Consider the following 8,841-nt stretch of genomic DNA (forward strand, 5'->3'; position numbering starts at 1 on the left):
CCTGAGTGATCCACTGTCCCCAGCCTGGGACATTTAGTGAATCAGTGGTTTGGATCATGGGGCTCTTGGTGGGAAAAGTTGCTACTTATTTTGGGAGTCATTATGTTGATCTGTGTTTTCTCTTGCCTGTGCCTGTGTTGCTACAGTGTAGCCAGACAGCTACCAAACAGGCCATCTCGATGCTAGTGAAACTGCTCGCGGACCTCTCAGAACCATTGTGGAGGGGCTGGGGGGGCGTGAGAGACTGTAGGAGTCAAGGAACCAGGAGGGCTGGAGTGTGCAGGGAGGTCATTGAGAGGATGCGACCGCTGGTTGACCCTGGAGCTGGCCCCGGGCAATAGGAGGCTTCACAACCCCTCCCCTGTCCTTGAAACGTACCTTCCGCCCACCATTCCCACAGTGGGAGTTGTTTGCAAGGACGCAGCCTTGAGAGAGCAGTGTGGTGTTGAGACCATCTGGACTGAACACATGACTGAACCCAGTGAAGTTCTCTGTATAAACTTTAAGATTTGGTGGGTGGAGAGGTCTCCTCCTCTTCTGGCGCCCAAGACAAGCCTCCTGTGTAAGTTCCCTTGCTTATTACACTTGCCACCTACCTGCCTCTTTCTTTGGTCCCTCCTTGTCTTCCGTTTGTGGGGGCCAGGTTCAGATTTCTCCCGGGAAGCTCCTGAATTTTTGATCCAACACTCAGAAGTTGTGTTGAAGGGAATCCACGCCTGTGGACCTGCAGACAGTGGTGCCGGCTGAGGCTCGATGGCAGAAAGGGCAAACCCACACCTGAAATTGGAATCTACGCCTGCGAGGGTGAACCGCAGGTCCTCCTTTTGGAGCGTGGTTGGACGTGCAGAGGCAGCAGTACCTGGATTGTATTAAGTAAGCAGAGGCAGCGGTAGCTAGATCCATCTTGGTAAGTAGGGGTCCGCAGTGTTGGGCCCACATGTGGCCTTCATCTCTGCCGCTGTGGCTTCTTTCACAAGCCTTCTGTGTAAGTTCTGGGTGGCCAGTGACAAAGGCTGATAGTGTCAACGGACAGATTCGTTTTGTCTACGTGGTCGTTCAGTGCCTCTGCCCTGTGAGTGTTTTCTGGTGGGTGTGAATGTGTGATAGGAAAATCTGTACTCTCCATGGAGTGTCTGGGTGTCCGTCTGCGTGCCTCTGCTCCAGACCGTCTCATCTCTGGTCTTCCAGAGATGTTTTCTTTCCAGACCCCTGCCTGAAGGCCAGACCTTTGGCCACTGTCCAGAAATACTGATGTAGTCTCACTTCTTGGGCAGTTTCTCCTGTACAAAGTGGTTGACCAGATGCCTTGTTTGCAGCTCCGCCCATCGGGAAGATTTCCCCTCACCAGTGTCTTTCAAGTGAACTTGTTGAAAGGTAAACTGAGGCACAGTAAACATTTTTAAGAGTTGATTTGAACGTTTTTTGATTCGAATGGGCCAAACCGTGAGTGTTTAGGTGACGTCACCAGCAGGAGCTCAGGGACCGACTTGTAGAGAAAAGGAAGCAAAGCGAAGCGAGGACATATTGATTGGCTACAGGTTAAAGCCTAGTTGGCTGTTGGTGATTTGTTGTCCTTAGTTTCAGTTTAATAACCTTGAGGCATTTCGGGCTTAGGTGTTGGTTTGGTGACTTAGGCTGCCAGGACATGGGGGCCACCTCAGTCTAACAGCCTCCTGTTTGATTAATTTAACACCTTGAATATGACTTTCATGCAGCTGCCACCTGTTTTCAACTTGAACTACTGCAAGGGATATTTAGGAGACAGAAGCAGAGGATTTGGTAAATGATTCCCCTTGTCTTCCTTCCCAAATTCTTTGCTTCTCTCATAATCCTCTGTATTTTCTATCCCCTGCTAGAATATAAATTCCACCAGAGTAGGGATTTTTTCTTTTTGGCCATGTGGCATGGCTTGTGGGATCTTAGTTCCCCAACCAGGTGTTGAACCCAGGCCCCAGCTTTGAAAGCACTGAGTCCTAACCACTGGACCGCCAGAAAGTCCCCAGAGTAGAGATTTCTGCTGCTTATTTCTCTGCTATAGTTCCTGGCACCTAGAACAGTACCTGCACAAAGTGTGTCCCCAATAAACGTTTGTTGGATGAACAAATGAGCGGATCTCAGAAAATTGCTCCACCGATCACAAGGCTAGTGGGAGGCAGCTTGATTCCTGCCCTCCCCACTTTCCCCCATCTCCTTCTTCCAATACTCCACCAGATTGTATCCCCAAAATAGCCCCCGCACAGCGCTGCCCTCCACCTCCACTGCTGCTGTCCATCTCCCCGAGTTCCCGCAAGAGCCAACTCTTTGCTCTTCCTCTGCCCACCTTCCATGGCCTCCCGAGCACCATTCATTTTGTCAGGGAACCGCTGACTGAAACCACCCGCCTGGGCTGGGCGTGATGATGACCACTTGCATGAGTTGTGTCACAACAGGAGGTCCCGATAAGGAACGTGGTGCTGCCACTGAAAACTAACTGGGAGAATTCAGGAGGGGCTGAAAGCAGGAGGGAGGAGGTGCCAGCCCATAATATGTCTGGCCAACCTCCCAGAAACCCTCACGTTGGACTCCATCTTGGCTGAGAGACGCGTGCACCACCCGGGAGGACGCTGAGTGATACCAAATATGGGCCAAGCAAGATGACTGGCCACAGGCGCCCCGGAAACTAACCCATCACCGTAAAACCCGGGACTGTGAGCCACGTGGCAGCACAGTTCTCCCGGGTTCCGTTACCCCGCTGCTCTCCGCCCAGGTGCCGCTTCCCGATAAAGTCTCTTGCTTTGTCAGCACGTGTGTCTCCTCGGACAATTCCTTTCCGAGGGTCAGACAAGAGCCCGCTCTCGAGCCCTGGAAGGGGTCCCCCTTCCTGCAACAGTTTTAGTCATAGCTGTCAAGTTGATCTTTTTATGATGTAAATGAGATCGTGCCCCTTCTCTGCTGGAAAGCTTCCAATGGCTGCCCGTTTCACAGTAGATGAAAGGCAAACTCCTTACCAGGGCATGTGATGTGGCCCTGACCCTCCTGCAATCCCACCTCATACTGCTTGCATTCAAGCCAAACTGTGCTCTTTTTCTTCCTCACACATACCAAGCTCCCTTCTGCCTCTGTCTTTGCTCTTCTCTTGTCCTTTTTCATTTATGTGCAAATTGGCTTGCTTCTGTTATTCAGGTCTCAGCACAACTGCCTCTTCTGGGGGGAGCCTCCAATCTAAAGGAGCCCCCTCTCTCCTTCCTAATCTCTCTCCATCCCAGAGCCCTGTTTTGTTTCTTTACATCTATCACGATCAGAAATGATGTCCTTTTTAAAATTATTTATTTATTTTGGCTGCGCTGGGTCTTCACTGTGGCTCTCAGGTTCTTTGTTGTTGTGGCACGTGGGCTTCTCTAGTTGCGGTATGGGGGGGTCTTAGCTCCCCGACCAGGAATCGAACCCCGGGCCCCCTGCATTGAGAATGCAGAGTCTTAACCACTGGACCACCAGGGAAGACCCAATGATGTCATTTTAAAAATATTTTTTTCCGGGCTTTTTATTCCTCTGTTAGAATGTACACTTTATGAGAAGAGAAATCTTATTGATCTTGGGAACAAAAATCGTATTCCCAGAATCCAGCAAAGCGTGTGGCACGCACACGTGTGCACACACACACCAACACAAAGAGAAGAATATTAGTCCTAACAGTGACTGAAAATATCTTTGTTTCAGGAAGACGTTGAGGAAGACCAGTTCGTTCATGGTCATAGAAAACCGAGAGGGTTGTCATTACCGTCTCGAGGAAGTTCTGGGGATGGCCCTCACGGCTGTGATGAGTGAGGGCTGCAGTGCTTTTCTCTGCCTAGTTACTAGAGGCTCAGCTTTGGTCTTTGAAACCAAGGAGGAAGGGTCATGGTTATCTTGGTAGTTTCTTTAGAATTGCTTAAAAGCAGTGTACCTTGAATTATAAAAACCTACTTATGTTGTTTTGAACAAAAATGCCTTTAGCTCAGGGTTCAGCCATTTTTTTTCTGTAAAGGGCTGGAGAGTTAATATTTTTGGCTTTACGGGCCACATGGTCTCAGTTGCTGCTTCTCAGTCATGCAGCTAGTAGTGCAAGGCAGCCATGAGCAATACTTAGACAAGTGACAAGCGTGCAGGATTCCACCTGGAGGGGGCGCTGGAGGTGGGAGACAGATTTGGCCAATGGGCTGTAGTTTCGTGACTCCTGCTTTAAGTCTTCAAGGAAGCTCATTCTCTGAAGTGTTTAGCCAGCTAGCCTTTCTGTGCCCGTGGGCTGTCTAGAAATTTTGCAGCGTAAAATTAGAAAGCTGGACTTCCGTCCTGGAATAATAACAATAATTATCATAGCAATAGCTAATGCTTATGTAGTATGTCAGGCAATATTTCAACTATCTTTCTTAACGTTTTTGCATTTAATCCTCACCAAACATGGGTCCACTAGCCCGTGCACGGTAAAGCCAATCTACGGACACCTAGTTGTGGTGAAAGAAAGTGCAGTTTTTATTGCAGGGCACCAAGCAAGGAGTCCAGGGCAGCTAGTGCTCAAAACACCTGAACTCCCTGATGGGTTTCAGCAAAGTATGTTTAAAGACCAGGTGAGGGAGGTGCAGGTTGCAGGGTATGTGATCAGCTCGTGCACAATTCTCTGATTGGCTGATGGTGAGGTCACAGGGCAGGATCACAGGGGTTAATATTATCAGTCCTTAGGCTCCAGTAGGCCTGGGGACTGGGGGCTCAAGGTCATCAAGTAGGTAGCATCTTCCATTTGCTGGGGGATTTTGACATCTGTGAAACAACTCAGGAAGTGTGCGTCACATACTGTTATCCAGATACTTCAGAGACGGGCTAAAGCAGAGAATACGGGGGAGGGGTCTGTCCCAGGAAGGCCCCAGGGGGTCCTGCTCGGTTACAACTGTGTAATTTAGGTAACATCATTGTCCCCATTTTATGGATAAGGAATTTGAAATTTAGTGAAGTTAAAAAGCTGGTCCAAAGTCACACAGTCAAAAAATGGCACAGCGGGGACTCAAGAGTGTCTTCTGACCCTAAAGAGCAGACTTTTACCCTCATGAATATACCACCTGCCCAAAGTGCAAGGATTGAGGCTCTACCAAGGGAAATCTTATAGGCAGGGGCAGAGCCAGCTCTTTTGGACCTTGTTCTGAATTGGGAGGAGGAATCATGCAGTTTCCTGAACATCTCCTTTTGTTTCTTTGGAAAGACGGGACCTGTTTTGTTTTTGCAGGTACTGACACATTAAATTAGAATATAGAAAGACGGATAACCAAACCCCAACTTGAAAATCAATATGATCCTTCCCTAAGTATATATATTCTACTCTTTCCAGGTTTAATATTAGTGTATCTTTATAATTTAAAAAATTCATCATAGTATCTTAAGGGAAGGACCTATTAATTTATAGGTTAAAAACACTGATGGTATATTTTCCATATACCATCAGATGGTATGTGATATATGCTCATTTAAAAAAAATTAAAGCAGAGCGGAAGAGTATGTGTCAGCCCATTGCCACACCCCCTCACCACCGGCTAATAACATTTTATAACCTCAAAGTAACTGACACATGTATTGCCATTTGGATCTGGCCTAACTTTAGCAGACAGCACATGAGGATTTCCTTTATCCTCCTGTTACCAAGCAAGGGCTCTTATGCCCTGGTGCAGAAAGCCAAACTCTGACAGCGGGCGTTTGCAGTAAAGTAGTGGTTTATTTGCAGGCAACACGCAGGGAGACCGGGTAGCTAATGCTCAAAAGACCCCTAACTCCCTGATGGCTTTCAGGCAAGGGTTTTTAAAGACAGTGTGAGGGGAGAGGGTCCTAGGTTGCATGATCAGCTCGTGAACCTTCTGATCGGTTGGTGGTGAGGTAACAGGTGAAATTTCTGGAATCTCAACCTTCTGGTTCCAACCAGTCTGGGGTCTGTGTGCTTGTGGTCAGCCTGTAGTCACCATCCTCCCCTTGGGCGGCTGAGGGGGGTCATAGTTCTGCAGAACAGCTCACAGATATGTACCAGATTGTTACCTATGTCCCTTCAGGAGGAACTAGGAGTCCTGTGACTCTACTGTTGTGATTATTAACTGCTTGAGTCTGCTCTTTGGAACTCAGGGAAGGCCCAGGAGACGGAAGCCTTTTTCCTACAAATGAGAAATGGGGGGTATGGGAAGGCTTCTGTGTCTGGGAGGGCCCTGCAGGGGCCTCAGTTTCAATCCTCTCTTTTCTTTGATCTCCCTCAGTCTTGAGGGGACCAGGGTGGGACAAGAAAGGGAATAAAGTTTTGCAAAGAGAGGTTAATCATAAACTCAGCAGGGGCACTCGGCTTTAGGAGGACTTGGTTTCACTTTCACTGCTTAATTCCACCCTAGCCAAGCTCTGTTAAAGATGGGCTGGTGGTGAATAAGCCACCTGAGATTTCCTTGCTTTCCAGAGTGATGTTGGGGGAAGAGTGGGAGCTTTAGACTCAGTAACCTAGGTTTAAATCACTATCACTGGGCCTCCTTTTTCTCATCTGTAAATGGAGTTGTTACTGGACCAAACCTGGGTCCACTTGCCCACCTTGCAGCAAAGCCAATTTACTGACACCAGGTTGTGGTGAAGGAAAGTACAACATTTATTGCAGGGCATCCAACAAGGAGAACGGGTGACTCCTGTGCTCAGAAGAGCCAAGCTCCCCGATGGTCTTCAGGGAAGAGTTTTCAATGGCAACATTTAGGGGGGAGGCTGCAGGGTGCATGGCTTTCTTCTGATTGGTTGGAGGTGAGGTAATAGGGTGGCGTTTCAGGAATCTCAGTCATCAGCCTCTGATTCCAAGCAGCCTGGGGTCTAGTGCTCATGCTCAGCCTGTAGTTACCATCCTCCACCTGGGTAGCAGGAGGGTCTTAGTTTCTGCAGAACAACTGAACAACCTGTGCATCAGGTTGTTAGGTATATTCCTTGAGGAGGAACTAGGACTGTTTTATCACTGTACTCTTGTCATTACTTTTCTTGTTCAACTGCTTTTCCTTTGTATCTGCATTCCCTCTCTTCCCTAATTAGGAAGGGCATGTGCCTTCTCTTCGGAACTCAGGGAAGCCCTAGGAGAATAAAGCCTTTTTCCACAAACAAGAAATGGGGATACAGAGGGGCTTTTGTCCTCGGGTGGACCCCACAGTGTACTGCTCGGTTTCAGAGTCAATAATGTTATCCATGCATCAATGGTTTTGAGCCTCAAATGAGGTTATCAGTACTGTACAGAGAATACTAAGTGTATCCTCTGTACAGAGAGCGGCTATTTTGTTAAGAGCTGAGTGTGGGCTTTTCCGTATGTATGGATTCTCTAGGACCTTCGTTGCTAAGTCCAGAAAATACAATTGGTTTGGATTTTATTATTATTTTCATATTTCTATATCTATGTAGATTTATTATTATTATAGCATCATCCATGTGACCTATTATTACATAGGAGAAAAGCTTTGTCAAGGTAAAAAGCACCATATCTAGACTTTAGGATTTTCCCCCAAAATAAGCAGTGTGAAGCATAGAAACGTTAACAAAGAAGCTTATGACATTCCTTCTGAAGAGATGAAAGATGAGAAAGCTGCTGCTCTTGGCTGGCTCAGGCCCACCCCTTCCTAGCAGCAGCGGGGGATCAGATGACCTCTCAAGGTTCCTTGTCGCTGGTGGTTTTGTTTTTTGATGTCTGTTTAAAGATTACGCTAATACTGCTGATGTAAAATCCTTTGTACACAGTGATGGTTAAAAATACTGGCTCCTGACCTGAATCTATGCCTGCCTGGTTAAAATCATATACTTGAGATTAACAGGATTCAAATGCTCGTGTCTTATATAAGCCATTGGGTCTTTTTTTTCTCCTCAAAAAGATTTCTTGTTATTGTATTTTGGACTAAAGCAAGAGGGGGAAGGTTGATAAAAAAATGCATTTAAATACAGAAGGATTTAGATTATTTTAATAACTAAGCTTAGTTTTTATATTGTGGGTGAGAAAGAGGAATGAATAATAATGTAGAATGCAAAGACCCGGGAGGTGACTCCCCCAGAAAGCTATCACTGGAGCAGCATATTAACTAGGAAAGAGTCTTTGTAGCAGAGAACACAGAGAGTTCCCAGGTCTGGAAAGCACCACGTATCTAATAAGTAACTTGTGTAGTGCTGTGGGAGAATGGGCTCTGGAGCCAGGCTTTGGGGGTTTGGATACTGGTTCTGAGCTTTTATGGGCTCTGTGATCATAGCAATGCATTTAACGTACTTGTGCCTCATGGTTCTCATCTGTAAAATGGGGATAATATTAGTTACCTACTTCGTAGGGTTGCTGGGAAGATTAAATGAGTTAATAAGTGTAAAGTGGTTAGCATGGTGCCTGGAATACAATGTGTTCAATAATAGCAATTAATTCAAAATCTTAAGTATTATTGTGTTTTATTTTGTTTCCTTTTTGTTTTCACTTCTTTACTGTTTTTTTTTTTTATTATTATTATTTTTGCGGTACGTGGGCCTCTCACTGTTGCGGCCTCTCCACCTGCGGAGCACAGGCTCCGGACGTGCAGGCTCAGCGGCCATGGCTCACGGGCCCAGCCGCTCCGCGGCATGTGAGATCCTCCCAGACCGGGGCACGAACCCGTGTCCCCTGCATCGGCAGGCGGACTCTCAACCACTGTGCCACCAGGGAAGCCCTCTTTACGTTTTATGATGGAAAAATTTTTAATTTTTAATAATAGAGAGAGGTATAATAACCCCCATGTATTTGTTAGCAGTTATCCATTTATGGGCAATCTTGTTTTACCTAAATGCCCATTCACTTCCCCTACTTTTACTTGATTATTTTGAAACAGATCTCAT

Source organism: Delphinus delphis, chromosome 4 (assembly GCF_949987515.2).
Source record: "Delphinus delphis chromosome 4, mDelDel1.2, whole genome shotgun sequence".
Lineage (NCBI taxonomy): Eukaryota > Metazoa > Chordata > Mammalia > Artiodactyla > Delphinidae > Delphinus > Delphinus delphis.